Consider the following 22,400-nt stretch of genomic DNA (forward strand, 5'->3'; position numbering starts at 1 on the left):
CCTTGGTCATTTTACTGGCAGATCATGGAACTGGAATCTGTTTTCAAATCTCTGTGATCACTGCAAACATATTATAAACTAGCCTATACAGGAAATGAAAATAAAATATTAATTTAAAAAAGAAATCTAATCCTTGTAACCTGCGTCCAGGGATATTTATAAAACAGACAAACAAACAAAGATTAAGCAAGCAAGCAAACAAAAATGTTGTTTGGTAGTTCTTAGTGAAATGATGCTGCTTAAGAGTCATGTTTTCCTTCAATAGAAATATGACAACTGCAGAGAGTTTTTATCATCATAGTCATCAAACATACTAAAGAGATTATTTTAACAATATTTTATTCTCTTGTCAATCATTCAACTGAGTCTCTTATGGTAGATTTAACATTGGTGGTTAATATGTGGTATGCATGAAGAGAGTCTCACTCATCTCTTCCCAAATATCTCTTCAGGTATGTACTTAGTGTGGCAACTTAACTGTACATAAACAAGCAGCATCCTCATGCAGAGTCATTAAAATATTCTCCTCTAACTTTAAATATTATGCACTATCAGTTATTTTGTGTGTGTGTGTGTGTGTGTGTGTGTGTGTGTGTGTGTGTGTGTGTGTGTGTTTTGTTTTGTGCATAGGTGAGTTCAGGTAACCATGTAGCAGAGAAGAGGACATCTTATGCTTTGGAGCTATTGTTACACAGGGTTGTTAATATCATTTTTTTCAGGGCTGAGTAGTGAATCAGGTCTTAATCAAGAGCAGGACATGACATTAACTACTTAGACACCAATGCATCTTCCTCAGTATTCTTTCTGTTTATCAATCCATCAATCTCTCCTCTAAGCTCAAATCGTCTAACTCCTCGTATAATATCAGGATTCCCTTGGCTTCCCCCAGCAAGTAGGAATATTGTTTTACCATCATGTGAAAGCAGGAGTATACTCTCCTGCAAATTTTTAATCACCATTCAACAGGCTTCAAAGTCATTCACTCAGATATTAAAAGAACTTTGATTTTATTTTGAACGTTTTTTATTTTAGAGAAGAAAAGTACATATACACTTTGCACCACACTATGCCTGAATAGTGATAAACTGTGATATAAGTGGATGAGAGCAAGACTACTGGGATAATGTAGACAAGTGTAGTAGCCATGACTGCTATAACACCATTAGAGGAAACGGTGAGAATCATTTTAAAAACAGATAAAAGTTGTACTATCACTCAATATTTGTTGGTCATGCACAAACTTTATACTTGTTAGTTAGAATTAATTTACTAGTCAGAATACCTGGCCCAACTCAAGACCCAATCCATGGAAGACAGCCAACCACCAACACTATTAATGATACTCTGCTCTGTTGCATAAGGGAGCCTAGATGAGTTATCCTCTGAAAGGCTTCACCCCGAAGTGATTCAAAACAAATGCTTATACGCACAGCCAAACATGGAGTGGTACATAAAGAATCTTGTAGAACAGTGAAGTGAAAAATAAAAGGGCCTTCAAGTTATAGGAGCTCCAATAGAAGATCAAGAAAAACAGCTAACCAGGGCCCAGAGGGGCTTAGTGAGACTGAAGCAACAACCATGGACTATGTAGATTATGGAAAACACGTGTTTTGTATAGGTCTTCTAATTAGAGGGCTGAGAACTGTCCCTGACATGGACTCTGTTGCCAGGCTTTAGATCACTTCCTCTTAGTGGAACTGTCTTCCTATGCCATAGGTGAAAAAGACATGTTCAGTCCTGATGCAACTTGGTGAACTGGGGGATCTTCACTTATCTGAGGAATAGGAGAGAAGTGATAGGAGAGAGGGAGGAAGGGTGGGATTGGAAGGAGACAAGATATTGGGTTTAAACCAGAATGTAAAGTGAATCAATAAATTAATTTCAAAAAAGCATTGGTGAGATATCTCTTTAGGAATATTATTTCTCCCTGATCTTTGGAAGAGAATTTGTGTGTGGCTTGAATACAATTATGTAGCACTTGGGAACAAAGATGCACCCCAGTATCCCAGCACTGGAAGACAAGATGGAAAATATCTCCACAGCCACCATGACCTTGCCCTTGGTGCTATGGTAGACAGGCAGGAAATTGATCCACACAGTGCAAAACACCAGCATGCTGAGTGTCAAGAACTTGGCTTCATTGAATGGGTCAGGCAGGTTCCTGACCAAAAAGCCACAGTTAAGCTTCCCAGGGCCAGGCAGCCTAAGTATCCTAGGACACAGTAAAACGCTATAACTGAACCCTTATGACAGACAATGATGATGTGGCCATGCTCAGAGTGTACATCAGTATCAACAGAGGGAGGAGAAGCTCTTAGCCAAACTGAACAAAGAATAATTTGGAAAAGTGTAGAGAGAGGAATGATGTAGTTAAGTGTTCCTGAAACCAGAATGTACCTCATCCTTCTTGCAGGAGCTGTAACTTTGAAAGCCAGAACCACTGTGATTGTTTTGGCCAACACAGTGGAAATAGCCACAGTGAATACAATTCCAAATGTGATTTGCTGGAGGATGCAGGAGACTGAGTTTGGATGGCTAATGCAGAGCAAGGAGCAGAGGAAACAGAACATGAGTGACATGAGTAAGATATAGCTGAGAGCACGGTTATTGGCTTTCACAATGGCAGTGTCATTGTGCTTCAAAAATCTCCAAGAACCAGAGCTGTGAAGGCAGAGAAGCACAAGGCCATTAAGACCAAAGCTATCCCTAAGGGGTCTTCATAGGTCAAAAACATCACAACTTTGTGGATGCAGTGATTCTGCTCTGTGTTGGCGTACTGGTCCTCTGGATACTTCACACACTGGTCCATGTCTGAATGAGAAGTGAAAGATTTGGTACTGCAGCTTCAGCAGTTTATGGACAAGACATTTTAATATGTCTGTTGAAGATGATTTGCAATACCTCCATTTTATTGCTGATAATATAATTGAAGGACATTGCTATACAGCAAAGCTTATACTTATTAATTCTTATCTCCTCTGAGAAGAAAACTGAACCATCATTTGTCTATTTAACTGTGTTGATGAGAACATTTACAATATTTTTATAAAGCACGGATTTCTTACATTATTTGGAATGTTATCATGAGATGACTTATCTGATTAATTCATAAAATCAAAAATTAACCACATAATGGTTGAATGTGTTTTAAAACCACCAACCCCATACATTCATTACCTCATAAGTTCATTGACATTTTAATTAATGCTGTCTTTAAGAGTGATGGAGACAGTCTTCTACTTGGGCAAGACCTGTCATAGCTTTTCTTGTTCCAATTGACCAACCTGAACATATTAATATAAAAGGAATAGTAAAAGGAATTAAGGGGGTTAGGTGTGTGTGTGTGTGTGTGTGTGTGTGTGTGTGTGTGTGTGTGTGTGTGTGTGTGCTTTTCCATATGAAAGAAACAGGTAAGCTCATAAATTTGGAAATAATTTGATTTATATGGAAGAAGTAGGAATATGAGTGTGAGAAGTAAAATTTATATAAATGTCATATTAATGATTGAAAATTGTAAAATAATTAACATGTCCTTATTCATTTTTTCATCTAGCAGTATAAGGAAGAACTCCTCCATCTAGTTCATGAAAAGCACTTGGTGACTACTGAAGTTAGATACCTCTACAAACTGAGCACTACAAAGCCCTTCATCTTGATCCCATCTTCATGGGAAACATCCTGCACATTCTTACTTCCCTAATTCCAATCTGTATGACACACAGACTCTGAATACACTCAGGGATAAAATATGTATTGATAAACAGCATGAATAAAATGAAATAAGTACCATTAAGCAAGAGTTGTAGCCCAGCTTTTTTGTGTGTAGTGCAACATACCGCATTCACAACATGCTTTCCCAAATGGCATGCTCAGGAAACTTGATAGGAATTGTGTCGATTCACTTGATAATTTCAGAGACTTATGGTTTGCTTATAGTTTTGAAAATCTACCCAGATCTAGCCAATGGTCAGAACATTCTCGACAGTTGAGTGGAAAGTGGGATATGACTTTCTCATGTACTCTGGTGCCTCACATTTGAACATGTCCCCTGGAGGGGGAGACCTGGTAGCACTCAGAGAAAGGGCAGCAGGTTACCAAGAAGAGACTTGATACCCTATGAGCATATACAGGGGGAGGAAATTCCCCTCAGGAACAGTCTCATAGGGGAGGGGAATAAGGGGAAAATGGGAGGGATGGAAGAATGGGAGGATACAAGGGATGGGATAACCATTGAGATGTAACAAGAATAAATTAAAAAATAATTTTTAAAAAGGAAAAAAATCTTTTTATGTAAAACAATAGATTTCTGGACAACTGTAATTTGTTAATTCACTTGAAAAGCTAGACTTAACAATGAAGAGACTGTTCTACTGTTTCAGAAAACCTGAGTTCAGTTCCCAGAACCCATGTGAGGTGTTTAACAACTGCCTGCAACTATAACTACAACGTTATTAGTTGCCTCTCACCTGAATCTGCCCTTGAGAACATATACCCTCCCAACTCACACATAACATTAATAAAGAAATAATGAATAGTTTTTGTAATTATTGATGTAACTACCCCTAATTCTTGTTATTGTTATGTTTAAAGCAATTTTATTACAATCTGTTTAATACTTTTGGGGTATATTGGAATGCATAAATGTCAGAAGACATTTTCTAGGAGTGGTTTGACTTTTTTGCTATAAGGTTCCTGGGGATGAAGTACAGTCATCGTTCTTATTGGCAAAAGATTCAAATATTGAACCATCTCACTGTCCAGAAGTATGTTTTAAAATTTTCCATTTCATTGCAGAGTATGAAGGCAAAGGGTGAGAAAAACTATTCATTGTCCATTTGCATTTAGCCAAGTGTAAACATATAATCACTTGACTAAAGGGGCTCTGTAGGTGGCAATAAAACTTTAATAGTTGTGACTAATTGTTGTCAATACAAAAGCACTCTAATTTATTATTTCATGAAATTATCAATTGGGTGCTGTATATAAAATATTTTTATAAGACCCCTTATATTTTGTAGATTATATGTCAACACTTACCCCTACTTTACTAGAAATTAGTGGCATCAGACACTTGAAAATGGGCTTCTAGATATTATATGAATTCTGTCTCTTACATATCAGTTTCTGATAATTTTATAAGTAGTATTTTGTTTACCTCTACGCTAATTTTTCTAAAGATACAGAAATGGTTTCCCCACCCCATTACCCAGTCCAGGCAGTCTTTTACCCTATCTTTTCTGCATGGTGCTATGAACATACATGGTGTGCATAGACATATGTAGGGAGAAATACATATGTTCAAAAAGAATATGTGCATATTTGGAAGATTAATGACTGGAATGTTTCCTACATGTAGTTATAGAGATTTATCACAAGGAAAGATCTTGTGTACAATTGCTCACACTGCAGTTTGATTATGAAAATTGTTTCTTTGGGAAAATGTCATATGACATAAATTTTCAATTGATCAAAATGTATGTCTAGGCATAAGGTGTTGTTAATGTTTTTACTCCTATAAAGACTAATAGAGGAAATTGTATATTTTATTTTTGCAGTTGCTTTTTAGACTCCCTCAGCATTCTTTTTTGTGTATGTGGCAAGGATTACCATTTTGAAGGCTTTACCACAGCAGCACACACTCACTTGTTCCATTAGAAATTTCATTTTCTGGGCAGTGGATACAAATAAAGCAGCAGGCTGACATTCCCTCCTGCCTGAATTGTCTGAATCCAGGACCACAATCAGCACTGCATACAGAGGGTAGCATCTGAGAAAGTAATATACATGCTAATATCAGGAGTTTTACCTACTTCTGCCATAACTATATAATATTAGCATGTTAATATATCAATAAGGCAATTTGTAAAGGTATCTGGATGCAAATCTTGATGAAAGCGAAATGATATATTAACTTATCATAATATTTCCTGAATTTCATTATATTAAAGGAACCTAAAAAAACCTAAGACATACATGTAGACATCAAACAAAGATGTACAACACACAAATATGTGCATACAGAGACCTACATCCATACATAGATGCACATATAATACATCAAGATATATTTACTTACACAGACATCAACATAATGGCCAAACAGAGATATCAACATATGGACACAAACAAACACACAGGAACAGAAATGCACAAAACACATACATAGGCACACACATGCATGCACAGACATATAAACACAAAAAGACACAATGGAATATAAATATCCACACAGAGAAGCATTGACACAAAGACAGATTAGTGCTCACGACATCCAAATACAGAAAGACAGACACACAGACATACACACATACACACACACAGCAACACAGATATAGATATGTGCAATTCCATACACATAAACACACAAAACCTAGAGTGAGAAACACACAAACACACAGACACATGCACTGACATATACCCTCAGAAAATACACAAAAATGAAAAAAAACAGAGAGGCACTGACATACATGCAAATTTATGCTAACTGCTACAGACAGACACACAGAATCAGTTGGCCAAAAACACACACACATGCATACACACACACACACACACATATGTATATGTGTGAATTTATATATGTATATATGTGTGTGTGCATGTGTGTGTATACAAATGTACAGTGAGAAACATACATTCAAGCACATGAACATACATATATGTACTGAAATAATTCACAGCAGTATTTTCTGTATAATTCCTCTCATCCTATGAAGAATGTCCCCAGAGATTAATGTTTAGACAGATCAATTGATAAAACTTGAGAAATGCATCCTAGCACTTATTACCTCAAGTTTTACAGTTAATGAACAAACACTCATCTTCTCCTCATATATAGCATTAATGAGTAATGTCCAATTATGCCTACAATATTAGAACAAGTGTGCTTATATTGAGGTACTCTATTACTAAATCACTGATTTTCTTTAATAGTGTCTCCCACTCCACTGCCTTTATATTGGAGATATATACTAATCTCTAGACTTACTTTGTCAGGATAAAGCAGTTAAGAAACCTAGTTTTTTGTGTGAACATTTCCTAGTCCATTCCACTCAATTTGGACATCTGAGAGACTCCTAACTATGATATTAATTACACAATAATCATTCAAGAGAAAATACTACCTTCAAGCAGAGATAATCATTTTCTTTCACACTGTCAATTGGCTGATTGTCTACCTGTTGAAGAGGCATCTCATGAAGGGAATGGGCCACAGCATACACAGCATTGTATATGTCATAACTGCTATCACTAAAGGCCATGTCAAAAGTCTCTACCGTTAGCCATTCCAATGAGGCATTGAATGAACAGTTTTTCATTGTCTTACAGTTAGATGCTGAGATTTCACAGTTAAAGAATCTCCACTCTTGGCTTGCCAGATATTTATCTGAGTATTTGAGAGGGTTCAATGTCTGCACAAAATTTTTGAAACCAGAAATCTTGCCATGGTAGTGGGCAAAAGCAAGAATCCCATGGAAGGAGTCAAGTGTGGAGTCTCCCATTCCTGTTGTAACATCCCACTGAGATGTGGTGATCCATATTCTCTGTATCCCTTCAGATTCCCAACTTCTAAAACTCAAAGCTAGAGTACTGTCTGCGTTGCCATAAATTATAACAACATTTGTGGATGATGTCATGATTTGGTTGTAATACACTTCAGCTCTTGACATGTACAACTGCATATTGACAGAGATTACACTCACGAAAGCAAAGCAGATTGTATTTTTTTCCATCTCTCTTCTCAAATATGAGAGAAATTGGATGCCTTGATCATTGACTGAGATGGCTAGACCCACCCAGTTCCAGCTGAAGTAAAGTAAAAAGGAGACCATGGCCAAGGCAAGAGATACATTCTCATGGGCCAACTGATGCAGATAGGGAAATTGTACATGGTCACTCAGGACAGGATGAAAAGTGCCATAAGTAAGCTGAAGTACCTAGGACACAAGGAGCAGCTTGAGGTAGGATGCACTTCTAAGAACATGTAAACATATTCCTATCTGTAATAGTTCTATAAATCCCCCTTATCTGTTACTTCTCTCCTTATCCCTATTTCATACAAATAAATATAGGACCCACATCAAGTCTCTGAATAAAGCAATTTAACTGCATCTATTGACATAAGGCCAGTAAGACCAGTCTCCTACTTATACCCTTCTTAACACCTTGTTAATGCCACCAACAGAGACAAAATTTCATTAATTTTCATGCCTCAAAATCTCACCTTATGATATTTGACGCTGGGAAAAAATGTGTGAAATATCACAAATGTATTTCAGTTTGGTCCTGTAAACACTATTATACATGTTATCTCATGGCCACACCCATAATTAGGAAAAATAAAATGACTTTCTTGAGAAAAACCAATGAGACTGTATAATTCTGCCATGCTTACACATAGTGGTAATTTAAATATTAAAGATGAATTTGATAGAAGATCAAGGTTTCTGTAGACTTCATCCATTGAGAAAGCCAAGGCCAGAGCAAACTTTTGGTTTTCATCATCTGTTTTATAAAAGGGTAAAATATTTATTATAGACAAAGGTCTACGCAGGATCATTTGAAATCAATACAATGGCTATGCAGTGCTTGATTAAATTGTCCCCCACCCCTAAAGTTTGAAGCAAACATCCATTGTAATGAGGTTAGGATGACATAAGAATCTGGAATGTTGGAAAATCTATACATGTTTATGTGAGTTCATCTCACCAAAATAAGCATTTTCCAGAGAAGGCATTATTCAACTGTGGTTGTTAAGTGCTTGTTCAGAAGGTAAAGATAAGGCAACACTTTGTTCAAACTTCAAATCTGACCATGTATTCATTTTTAATTATTCAGAAATGTCAAAAATACACATCATGTGTGAATCCCTGAGTTTCTCATATTTCCTTATGAAATTAACTGAATTGGCTGAGGTAGTGAGTGAACAACTGATGAATGAATGGACAGAGTGTTTCTTGGGCCACATTTGGCTCCTGTATAAAAATGATTCTAATTAGTGGCCATGTATTAAACATATTCCCACATATTCATCTTCATATCGTTTCATAATCCTGTAGATTATTTTTGAAGGCAGAACATCTTTTTAATAACTTCACACATGACAGATGCACTTTTAAAAAGATGTATGTTTGTCTTTTGAAATCAACTGGTCCATTTCACAGAAAACCCAATGCCCAGCAGTATAATACCTGGGGATAAACCCAAGGACACTTGCTCAACTATGTTCATAGCAGCTTTGTTCTTAACATCCAGAGACCAAAAACTATATATATATAGCCATTAACCAAAAAATAATGGATAATAAAACTGTGCAACATTTATACAATGAAATACTACTTAGATACTAAAACCAAGAAAATCACAAAATTTACAAGTTAGTAACTAAAAAAGATCATCCAGAGTTTGGTAGTCCGACCAAGAAAGACACACATGATATGTACTAATTTAGCCATATAGTATAGGATAAACTTACTAGAATTCACAGACCCAAAGAAAATAAGTAAGAAAGAGGAGCAAAGAGAGAATGCTTAATTCTCACTCAGAAGCAGAAATGGAATAGACAGCCAAAAAAGTTGAAGATAGGGTTCAAGGTAGGAGATGGAGCACAGAGAGAAGTCAAGGTAGATGTCAGACTTGGGGCAGCTGTTGCAGGAGGACAGAGGGCCTCAAGGGAACAGAGAAAGTGGGTGTAGACATCTGTCTGTCAAGATGGAGAACTAAGACAGGGTAGGTTCTGGGATAACATGGAGGGTGATTCCAGCTGAGATTTCTAGTAGAGGGTCATGGGACTTAGAGGACATCCTCTAAATAGATAGAACTCCGAGTTGAGGGAAGAGGACCACAATCTACCCACAATAACTTTGATGGAAATTTTACCCTCCCTACAAGATGTGCAGTGATAAATATGGAGCAGAGATTGAGGGAATGTCCATCCAATGCCTGCCCAACACTGAGAATTACCACACAGGATAGAGCCAACGTCTGACACTATTACTGATACTGTGCTATGCTTGCAAACAGGAGCTTGGCATAGCTGTCCCCTGAGGGGCTCCAGCCATCAGTGAATCAGAACAGATGCTGAGAATCACAGTTAAATGCTGGCCAAAGTGTTGGGAGTCTTGTGGAAAAGCAAGGGAGGGTAAGGATAAAAGAACCAAGGAGTGACATGAGCTCCACAAGAAAAACAAAAGTGTCAACTCATGAGGGAAGCAAAATGTCTTGTGGAGACTGACTCACCAACCAAGATCCATGAATAGACTGGACCTAGGACCCATAAACAGATGTAGCAAACGGGCAGCTCAGGCTTCATGTAAGTCCCCTGGTATGAGTAATCTGGGCTGCATCTGACCTGAACTCTGTTGCTTGTTTTCTAACTCTTTCCCCTGGTGGAGCTTCATTGTCAGGCCACAGGGGAAGAGGACACATTCAGTCATGATGTGATTGATTAATTGGAATGGGTTGGTAGTGCAGTGCCCTGCTCTGAAGAACAGTGATTGATATAAAGTGGAGGGAGGGAGAATGGGTCCAAGAGTAGAGGAGGTAGGGAGCTATGATTGGAGGCAAAATAAATGAATAAATATATTAATTAAAAAGATATATGTGTGTATGAATCCCTGTCAGTAAATATTAGCAATGCTCATTTATGCCATAGTAATGTAACTGATCCCATGGCTTTGAATGAGGTTTTGCTCTAGCCTACATCTTCAAATCCACAAGCATAAACCTTCTCCATACATGCATGCACAGATTAAGTGTAGGCACAAACATCCCAGGATCATTCACTTACTTTATTTCTAAAAAAGCATATGTGATTCACATTTGACAAACAGTGCAATATAGTTTATCTTATCAAAAACATATTTTGACCATACTTCCAGATACACTATCAGAACACTAGCATCCTACTGAGAATTACATACATCTGAAAATTACAGAAAGATTTCTTTGTGCCAACATTACATGTTTGCAAAATAGAATATAAAGAGAAAAGCATATGATAATTCTTTCTGATATACTTTTAATAAAAAGAGGCAAATATTAATTTGGGATATAAGATCTTTTTTGTTTGTCTTTATGGGAAGAATAATCTCTTCTGACTTTTCCTAGTAATTTCCTATCATCTGACAAACATCAGACATAATCATTCATTGTTAATGATTCATTCAGATTTAAATATAGTTAGTTTTCCACTTAGAAACTGTTCCTTTGTGTTATCACTGTCTACAAAGTAGCCTCTTTTAGAATAACCTTTATTACCACACACAAAATTGTTATTGAAAATTTCAGTGCCACATGATATGAATTTGAGACTAGAATTTGTGTGACTCAAATACTAGCTCATGCATGCTAAACATAAGAAACACCACTTACTGCAGCTATCAGAGTAGACTAGTAGTATAAAGTTCTGTGCTTGAAAAGAACTAACAGAAACCCATAAATCCAAAATGTGTACAGTAACCACATGGCAAAATATGCAATGGTACTTAGTAAATTAATGAAATAGAAACATAAGTGGCAAGTGTGATAAAAGTGTCAGAAAATAAGTAACTTAGACATAAAAAGAAGACATATAATTTTTAAATAAATAAGACATGAGCTGCTGGGAAACTCCTCTAATCCAATTTTCAGCCACTGTCAACTAGACATGCTACAAATGCAATTCAGTCTAGTGACAAGGAAAGTAAATTGTCACAACTAGTAGTGATAGCCTAACTTTTCAAGCTTAAAATATAAAGTTTAAGCATTCCTTCTTTAAGTTCCTTCTTTATGTAAAGAACAGGGATATGTAATACATAAAAGTCAGTAGTTATGATGGAGATATAAGGGCTAGTCTAAATTCACATTAGACAGAAATCCTACTTACACTCTTCATGCAGGTTCAGAAGTCATAGTGTTACCACATCCAGAGGATTTCAGAGAGTAACTGAACATCTGTGTGAAAGCTCTCTGTACCTAGGTATAGTCCAAACATTGGAGGCCCCAGCACATGTACTGGTAGCTACACACTGACAGAAAAGTTATCAATATACTCTATGGTTAGTTAATTGTACCTTCTCAGAGTGAAATTTATTGAAATGGTATGGGATAATTTTTTATAATAAAGCACTGAATATTGTGCTTTGGAAACTGTCAACAGGAGGGCTAACCTGAGGATCATGGTAAAGATTCTTGTGTTCACTCAGTGTCTAGCCTTGAAATCAGGAGGCTAACTGGAAGAAACATAAAATACTCTGTTTACCAATTTAAAGTCATAAAATAGCATTGAGTTTATAACAGAATTCAGGGATGTTTAATGGTGAACACATTGGAAGAACAAGACAGCATTCAAAGCATTGTTCTGTGTCTCATCTTCACACCTCTCCTGAAATACTTGTTATGAAATCTATATGAAAAAATACAAAAGCACTTACAGCGTATTCAGAATGTTGCTAAAATAGTTTTTTTTCACTTGCCCTTGCACTGAATAAAAGGTGAAGATACAAGCTGTCATAAACTTTCCATCCTTTTTTTCTCATTCCGTCTCATTCTCCAAAAGCACCAGGAAGGAATGGAACTGGCCATTGGAAGTACAATGTTCAGAAGCAACTATCACAAAGTCAAAGTGAACATCTTTGTCCTACTGTAAACCTGTGTATTATGTGCTGAGAAGTGTCATGCATATCAGCCTATCAGATGGGCATCCTTGTGTTCCTACCCTCTTATATTTCTGGCCAATGGAAAATCTGCTTGCACATTCATGATTCTTTTTCTCCCCAAGGCCCTTTCTTGTTCTGGAAGGAATCTTCCCTGGGGCTTGTCATCTGAGGTCCACAGTCCATGTGATAAACATGAGCTGATAAATATATATCACAATAGTTCTGTCTCTGGTTCCATGAGGTCATTCATGTTTGCAGCAGTAAGATTCCTAGGCAGAGGCACATTTATAAAAATTTGGTCTCAGAACTATATGAGATATATGTTTGTGTGAATACTTAAAAACTATGTCACTAGATTTTTTTAGATGATTCACGGTGAAACACAAGTTATTGATTCAGGAGTGACACACTGTGAGTCATGCTATATCCAAAATCATCCACCTACTCACAAAATGGCAGATAATTTGCAGGTTAAATATTGATTTTTAAATGTTAAACAGGATCTAGAGAAAATTCTAGACATTTTTGTATCATTTCAACTATTAAATAAGATGTATCATTCCATTAACACCTACGTTATTAATAAGAAACTAAGTTAAATATTTGAGTTCTATTATATGATCTCCACCCTAGATTCTCAGTTCTCACAGATCAATAACCTTTGGTGACCCCTTTCTTGAACTTCATCTTTGATTTTCAACATTGAAACATTTGTTTTTTTTATATTCAAGTAATGCCTGTAAGGAATTCTTATGCTGAATATCTTCATAGTGAATAAGAACTGGGAAACAATCATGGGTTTAATTGTAAATTCTTCCTATATCATTTTCTTGATTATTTGAATAATCTATGCTTGGTTACACTCTAGAATCTGCATTGCCAGTGTGATGATGATATTTTCTTCCCATTTCCTTCACTCGATACTCCTTCCTTAATTCCTCTAGGCCTTTGCAGTTCTGAAATAATAGTTGTCCTACATTACTTGTGTAAAAATGCATGTGACACACATGCACACCAACAGATACTTATACACATAGATTTTTGAAACTATCGTCTATGAAATCTCTGAATTTCCCAAGTTTTATTGTGTAGCTTAACATGATGACCACAATTGCAGAGAGTGATACTATTTTTCCAGGTTGAGCACAACCTCATTATTTATAGAGAGACCACCATGTGCTTTTCATCTGAATTCAAATAAGTCTAGAAAAATATGGACCCAATAATTGTATTTGTCTAGTTGTATCTTTGATTTTTTATTTCAGTCTTTTACAAATTAAATAGAAGCAAATATTTATGCATCTATATAAGCATTCCCATTATTTAATTAAAAATAACATTGAGTATATTTAAGATATAAGATATTTAATTAATTTTTCAAAATTCTAAGAATGCATTGCAAATAGCAAAATTACTATGTACATACAAAGGTAAAATCACACAAATTTGGATGATATGTCTTACTAATTTGCCCATCAGTTAAAAGGCATTACATTTGATATCATATCTTGTATATTCCAAAATAAACATGGCAGACAAGTGAGTACATGGCATGCATACCTACATACATACATATTTCATGAGAGGTTTGATATAGCAAATGCCTACATTTGCCAAATGAAGTAGCTGTATCCTGTTTACCACACTGGAGCCCTCAGGTTCAACTCACCGTACAAGCATTGAAGGGAATTTTCACAACTCCCCTATTTTCATTAATTTATTTTGTCATTATTATCTATCCATTCTCATCAGGATGAGGGACACTCTTCCTGACTATTGTCTCGTATTTTTATCTCCAAACTAACATAATTTTAAGTTCTGCTAAATTAGATAAAATAAAAGTTAAAAATGTAATTCTGTATGTGAGGAAATATGCACTACTAGGCATGGAGTAATGACCCAGTAAATTAAGAGCAGAGACTCTTAGATCTAGGGTTCTATCCCAAGCATTCATATAGAGCCTATAACCATTTATAAATTCAGTTCTAGAGGATTTGCTTATGTATTCTAAACTCTGTTCACTCACATGCATAAGATGAATGAATTCTTTTTAATACAGAAGTATGTGTTACTATCTATTTAAAGCTAACAAAAACTTTTATTTATATTTTCTCACAGTTATTTTTAACAAAATTTAGGATAAAAACATAAAACAAAACACATCACATCAAAGATGGGCAAGGCAAAATAACAGAAGGAAAAATACCCAAGAGAAGGCACAAGAATCAGATGCACACACATTCACACACACACACAGGTATTTTAACCCATACTAACTTGAAAGCTATGCTACATATACAAGTGATCTGATTCAGACCATGTAGGACCTGTGATTTCAGCTTAAGCCTCTGTGAGTGCATATGAGATTTTCTCAGTTGATTTAAAAGCTTTATGAGGGATATGGCTTTTCTTTGATAGCTGTTTCAAGTTCTATGATTGAATCTTCTAGTCCAAGATTCATTACTCCATCTCTTGAATTCTCTTAGAGAAGCTTGCCTCTATGTTGCTTGCTTTATTTTCAAAGTTCTCTTGTTCCTGGCTTTCTTCTGTCTGTGCTTTTATGATTGCTTCCATTATCATCTTCAGATCTTGAACGGTTTTATTGATTTCCTTCATCTGATTGTTTGTATTTTCCTGAACTTCATCCAGTGCCTCTCTATAAGTCTCTTTAATGTCTTCAATCTGTTTGGCTGCATCTTCCTGCATTTGTTTATGTATTTTATTCATTTTCTCCATTATCATCTTCATTACTAAGGATTTGTGGTTATTTTCTTGTGTTTCCGTTGTGTTTGAGTTGCCAGGGTTGATTTCTTTGGGATAGCTATTATCTGGAGATGCCATATTGTTTTGGGTTTTGTTGTTTATGTTTTTACACTGGACTTTAGTCATCTTGATGTCGCTGACATTGAGATGTAGTTTCTTTTTTCCTTCGCTGGATCAGCCAGGTGACCTGATTGCACCTCGAGGGGATGTTACTCCACACCCTGGATTCCCCACTGGTTCAGAAGAGACTGGTGCTGGTGCTCTATACCCTAAGAATCTGTTCGAGGTAGTGTAGATAAAGTGTAGATTAAGTGTAGATTATCCTGCCTTTGTCTGGGCTTTGAAAACTCTGCCATCAGCCACTGGGTTTTGGGGGACCAAAGCTCATTGTATCTTACAGTACTGGACCCCCTGCTGGCTTGTAATGGTTGGCTAGGATTTTGCATGATCCATCCAGGCCATGGGTCCTAGGTTGATTCCTGATCAAGAGAGGATATACTGCCCTCTGGCTTATAGTACTTACCTGGGCTTCCAACAGATCCCCTCCTGCTGGTTATGTCACATCTGAGTGTGCGTGGGAATGCATCACTTGTATTCTCCTGTTCCTCCCTCCTTCCTATTTTCACCCTATTCCACTCCCCTATGTCTGTGACTGAGGGGGACTTCCTCCCCCCGTATATGCTCATAGGCTATCAAGTCTCTTCTAGATAGCCTGCTATCCATCCTCTGAGTGCCACCAGGCCTCCCCAACCAGGGGACATGGTCAAATATTTAGGACCAGAGTTTGTTTGAAAGTCAGTCCCCACTCTCAATTCAACTGTGGAGAATGTCCTTTCCATTGGCTAGATATAGGTAGAGGTTTGAAGTTTACTGCTCGTATTGTCCTTGGCTGGTACCATAGTTTGAGGAGGACCCCCGGTCCCAGATCTAACCATCATAATGTTCTTCTTGTAGGTTTCTAGGACACTCTGGATCCTTCTATTTCCTCATTTTCCTATACTTCTCTCAACTAGAGTACCAATATTATGTCTTCACATCTATCCTAATTTCCTGGTAAGTGAAGACTCATGGGACATGCCTCTTGGGCTAGTGTCCAATTATAAGTGACTATATTTCTAAAATACATTAAAAATGTTTTATTTTAATTATTTGCCTATGTCCCTTATACAATCAAATCTATAATTTTCTTCTTTACTGTTTTTCTTTCTTGCTTTGTTATTACTGTAATGCTAGGTTTGGAAAAAGTTCTCTAATTATAGAATAACTTGAGAATAACTGGTTCTCCTTCTTATCAATGATCTTCTAGAGGAGCAAGAGAGATGACTTAGTAGTTAGGAGCACTGGCTGGTATCCAACAATAGTAGAATATGATTCCCAACACACATATGATGGTTCTACTGCCTATCTTGAGACCAGCAGACCATCAATGAAGCATGAAAGCCTGAGAAACACAGCAGGTTCTGGGAACACACAGCTAATGCCATGGACAACCAGATGGCTAAGGCTAGTGTAGGAACACAATCAACAAAAACCAGGTCAATATGGCTTGATCAGAACAAAAACAAAACAAAAACAAAAAACCCTGGATATCCTAATGCAGCTGAAACACAGGAAAATGACCTTAAATCTATGATTATGAAGTTATTAGAGGCATTAAAAAAATAAATGAATAAAAGTCTCAAAGAAATACAAGAAAATACAATCAAATAAATAGAGGTCATCAAAGACCTACAGGAAAATACAATCAAACAGGTGAAAGAAAGGAATAAAATGGCTCAAGACATGAAAATGGAAATAGAATCAATAAAGAAAACACATATCTGAAAATCCTGGAGATGGAAGTTTTAAGAAGAGAACAGGAGTCACAGAGGTAAGCATGAACAGCAGAATAAAAGAGATGGAGGAGAGAATCTCAGGCATGGAAGATACAACTGAATAAGTGATACATCTGACAAAGAAAATATTAAATAGAAAAAAATCCTTACATGGAGACCTCCAAGAAATAAAGGACAGCATCAAAAGATGAAATCTATGAATAATTGGAATAGAAGAAAGATTCTAGACACCAAGGACCAGAAAATTTTTCAAGGAAACCATAGAAGAAAATTTACCCAACTTAAAGAAAGAGATATCCTTAAACATACACGAAGCTTACAAAAGACAAAGTATACTAGACCAGAAAAGAAATTCCCATTGTCACATAATAACCAAAATATTAAATCTAGATAACAAAGAGAAAATATTCAAGTTGGCAAAGGAAAAAGACCAAGTGGCATCTAAAGGCAGACCTATCAGACTCAAACCTGACTTCTCAACACAGACTATGAAAGCCAGAAAAAGCCTAAAATATTTCATGCAAAAATTAAGAGACTATACATGTCATCCCAGACAACTATTTCCAGCAAAGCTTTAAATCATGGTAGAGGGATAAAATCACCTATTCCATGACAAAACAAACGTTAAATAATATCTATGTAAAAAACTTGTAATATAAAAGATAATAGAAGGAAAACTCCAACCCAACAAAGTCGACTTGATCCAAGAAAACAGAGGATAGAAATAACTTCATAACAGCAAAACCAAAAGAAGACAAGCACATAAACATACTATAACCATCAACACCACAGTAAAAAAAAAACTAACAACCATTGGACAGTAAAATTTGTCAACATCAATGGACACAAGGGTCCAATAAAAAAGACACAGGATAACAAATGTATATTTAAACAGGATCTGTCATTCTGATGCATACAAGAAACATATGTCATTAACAAAGATAAACATTACATCCAAGTAAGGAGATAGGAGAAGGTTTTCCAAAAAAACAAATGCAAGTAGCAAGGTAAATTGCCATGCTGATACCCAATAAAGTAGACATCCAACCCAAATTACAAAAAAAAATATGGGAAAGGACACTTCATTCTCATAAAAGGAAAAAATTACCAAGAGAGAATCCTAATCCTGAACATCTATGCCCCAAATAAAAGCATACCCTCAGGTGAAAAAAGAAATATAATTAAAGTTTAAATCACACACTGATCCCCACACATCAATAGTGGGAGACTTCAACATCCAATTTATACCAATAGGCATATTTATGAAATAGAAAATTATGGGGGTAGAGAGATGACTAAGAGGGTAGGAGCACTGTCTGTCCTTCCAAAGGTCCTAAGTTCAGTTCCCAGCAACCACATAGTGGCTCAGAACCATTTATAATGAGGTCTGGTCCTCTCTTCTGGAAGGAAGACACACATACAGCCAGAATACTGTATAAATAATAAATAAATCTTAAAGAAAAACAAAAACTAAATAGAGAAATGTTAAAACTATCAGAGGTCATGAATCAAATGGTCCTAGTAAATGTCTACAGAACATTTTACCCAAACACAAAAGAGAATACATTGTTCTCAGCACCACACAAAATCTTCTCCAAAATCAACCATATAGTCAGTCAAAATACAAACTATAACTAATACAAGAAAATGGAATTAACCCATTCTTCTTTTAAAATCACCATGGATTAATGGTAGACCTCAAAACAGAAATAAAGAAAAGACTACACACTTGTGGAAACTGAACTGCACCTGGCTCCATGACTTAAAGGAGGAGAATTGTCTCCAAGGAAAAGAAAAAATAAAGAAATTAAAAACTTCTAAAATTATATGAAAATAAAGGAAGAACATACACAAATGTATAGGACATCATGAAAACAATGCTACAAGGAAAGTTCATAGTACTAAGTGCCTTCATGAAGAAATTGGAGAGAGACCTGAGAGATGGTTCAGAGGTTAGGAGCACTGGCTGTTCTTCCACAAGTCCTGAGTTCAATGCCTATCAACCATATTGTAGCTCACAACCATGTATCATGTGATCTGATGCATTTTTCTGGCCCTAAGGTGCAGAGCACTGTATTCATAATAACAAATAAATAAATCTTTTTGAAAAAAGAAATTGGACAGAGATCACAAGGAGGCTTGTGTATAGCCTGAGCAACACTCATTTTAGAGCCCTCCTTGCTACTGACTCCACCTCCCAGACCCACCTAAGACATAGACAGCAGTTAGACACCAGAGCCAGCAGAGCAGAGCTGTTTGCAGGACACATACCCTTTTGCCCTCCATCCTGAGGAGGCCCATGTTCGGTGAGTAACATGCAACAGAAAGCACTCTCTAATGCTGACTTCATCTGTCTGCTCCTCCTGGGACACAGAGAGCAGAGACCAAATAGAGCCAGCAGAGGTGACCTGTTTCTGAGATCAAAGCTACATTGTCCCAAGAGACCTGTTAGGGTTAGGGTTAGGGTTAGGGTTATATATATGGTTTTTGTCTCACAGAAACCCATTCTTTTCTAATAAGAAAAGGAAAAGGAGTTGTCCAGAGAGGCATGGAAGTGGTGGGGAACCAGGAGAAATAGAGGGAGATGAAAACTAATCAGGATTTATTGTATGAGAAAAGAATCTATTTTTGATAAATGAAAAAAATAAAATGTTAAAAAAAAACCCAGGTTTATAAAAGCATGACAGCAACACTGAAGTGCTAGTATCTCTATCTGTAGAGAACATAAAAAAGAAAAAATACCTGTCTAGGGGGAAAACCAAGACCAGCGTGGCTTTTGCTGCTAAAAGATGCCTCAAAGTGTTAGTGCAATGAAATGATTTTATGGAGACTATAGTTGCTTTTCTTGCTGTTGCCTGCTCTGATTACACATCCATCCAGCAGCATGCTCACAATATTAGGAAATAAATATTTTATCTTGTCCTTTATATTAAAATGATAAAATTTCTCATTTATAGTCCCAGATTTTTCTGTTATTATTATTTATTTTTATTTTTATTTTCATTATATTCATTATTATTAAAATAAAATCTCAATTTTCTTTAAAAATTGTGTTTTTGTACAATACAACAAAAAGTTAAATATAACAGTATTAACATGCTTAGATGTACTTAAAAAGAAATTAAAATTAAAAAATTAAAAAAGCCATGCATGGTGGTACATGCCTTTAACATAGTATTTTGGGGGCAGAGGAAGGTGGAATGCTATGAGTCAGAGGCCAGACTAAGTCTACAAAATGAGTCCAGGACAGCCAAGACTACACAGCGAAACCTGTCAAGAAAAAATATTTAAAAATGTTTCTTCTTTGTAATGCAGTGCAATCATAAATTGAATGTTTCTCAAATCCCCTTGAGAGACAGGAGTGGTTAATCTAGAAATGCAATAAATAAAAATGAATTCATTTGAAATTTTTACCTATTACTTTTGGTTAGCTTGAAATTCTGCTTTATCAGACTGTCTACAAAACATCATAAAAACTAGAGCTTTCCAACAGGTTCTTCCTCAATGATAATGTTATCCTTTGATAGTGTTCAATTTTCTTTCCATTACAGTATCTGCTGAATCTACACTTTTATGGGAAAACTCAATTATTTTCTCCTTAAGAATTGTTTGTAATTATTTCTCAGCTGCGTCTGAATATCCTGTTGCCTAATAGAAACATCTTCTTCAGCTGAAAGATAAATCTGTTAAAATTTAAAGATGCCCAATCTTCAGCTAATGAAGGTTTATGTTTAAATGTTTAAAGTTGATGACTACTTTTGATTTATTTTTGTTTGTTTGTTTTTTGTTTGTTCATTTCTTATGGTTGTCCTTAGTGTGATATATGATCATACTCTGGCAAAGGAGGTAGTTAAGGTTCATGAAAGCCTATCTTCTATTATTGTACACAGTACAAAATATTATTTTATACAATATTCCAAGCTTCTAATAATGAATGGACTTGACATCTGAAACTACAGCAGTTTGTGTTGGGACTTTCTTTGCTGCCAGGTATATGGTGATCTGTGCTCAGAGTGCATAATGCCTTTCACTAAGTAGTCAGCTATAGAGCATAGTCCCAGGCCTAGGATGGGGCCCCGGTGACTCCAGAAAAATGCCATTGTGTCACATCTGGAAACTGTCTTTGTTAAATAGCTGTTATAAATTGTATTTCTAGGACTCTCATTACAATTGATTACTAACAATACTTATGCTATCAAATTATTTGAGAAAATTTTAATATTAACCACATTACTAAATCGTCTACTACCTATTGGGCCAAGTTATTGTGGAATAACATCAAATATTTAATTGATAAAATTTAAAAAGCAAAAGTGGGTATTGTTTATACTTATCTAAATCCTTACTATTTAGCTATGCTAACGTTAAATAAAAAATTACTTTAAACTATAAAGATTTTTTTCTATCCCCAAAACATTTTGCCTTAAAGGAGACACATCCTCAAGTTTATGTGGTTGTTTGAATAAAAATGGCTCCCATACACTCATAGGCTGTGGCATATTTGAAAGGAACACTACATGTAGCTTTGTTGGAGTAGATGTGGCCTTGTTGGAGGAAGTGTGCCACTGGGGGTTGAGATTTGAGGTTTAAGAAGCTCGAGCCAGGGAATCTTGGGGAAGAAAGGCAGGAAAAAATGAGTGAGCCACAAGATCTACAGAGGAATATAACCTGGGCCTTGGCGGGGTTGGGGGGCTCACAGAGACTAAACAACCAACTGAAGAGAATTCATGGGCTGGACCTAGGGTATGTATGAGTGCTCCTTTCTTTAGGATTAATGGCTGTGGTGTCATTTTTTCACTGGTTGTCTGTAGCCTACTTGGGTTGGAGTTTTCCTTCTAGTATTCTTTTTGGCTATGTACTATTTAAACTTGGTGTTTTTCATGAAATATCCTGTTTTCTCCATTTCTGGTGATTGAAAGTTTTCCTGGGTATAGCAGTCTAGGTTGTCATCCGTGAGCTGCAAGATATCTGTTCAGACCTTTTTAGATTTTAGAGTCTCTGTTGAGAAGTGAAGTGTACTTTTGATAGGTATGCCATTGTAAGTTACTTGTTCCCTTGCAGATTTTAATATTATTTTGTTCCAAGATTTAACATTTTATTATTATGCCATGGAAGGATATTGTTATCTGTTCCAATCTATGTGGTCTCGTTTAAGCATCTTGTT

The 22,400-nt window shown here is 36.1% G+C and overlaps 1 pseudogene across 1 annotated transcript; it reads right to left on the minus strand.

Moving 5' to 3' along the window:
* Positions 1-1,917: 1,917 nt before the first annotated feature.
* On the minus strand, positions 1,918-19,537 carry LOC311590824 (vomeronasal type-2 receptor 116-like; annotated as a pseudogene). The gene is made up of 4 exons: positions 19,508-19,537; positions 7,125-7,937; positions 5,644-5,767; positions 1,918-2,811 (listed from the first exon to the last, which is right to left on the minus strand). The product of its transcript is annotated as a vomeronasal type-2 receptor 116-like (transcript).
* Positions 19,538-22,400: the final 2,863 nt, after the last annotated feature.

The sequence above is a fragment of the Acomys minous genome (assembly GCF_964271855.1).
Source record: "Acomys minous genome assembly, chromosome: 20".
Taxonomy (NCBI): Eukaryota; Metazoa; Chordata; class Mammalia; order Rodentia; family Muridae; genus Acomys; species Acomys minous.